We start from the raw sequence: 256 nt of genomic DNA on the forward strand, positions 1-256 counted from the left end.
TACTATTCACTAATCTACAACTTACCCATAGGGCACTGTTGGTTGAGAGTCTATTCAGAACATTTGTATCACCATTCACTCACTCTCTCTCTCTCTCTCTCTCTCTCTCTCTCTCTCTCTCTCTCTAACATTGTAAGTAGACCAAGGCAGCCTATTTAAGGAGACCATCTTCTTCGTCTTGGTTATCCTCATCCATGGCAAGGTTCAACTCTGAACGTTTAGCTCTTTCCTTACTACTTGTCCTTGCAATGCTGCT

The sequence above is a fragment of the Macadamia integrifolia genome, chromosome 7 (genome assembly GCF_013358625.1).
Source record: "Macadamia integrifolia cultivar HAES 741 chromosome 7, SCU_Mint_v3, whole genome shotgun sequence".
Taxonomy (NCBI): Eukaryota; Viridiplantae; Streptophyta; class Magnoliopsida; order Proteales; family Proteaceae; genus Macadamia; species Macadamia integrifolia.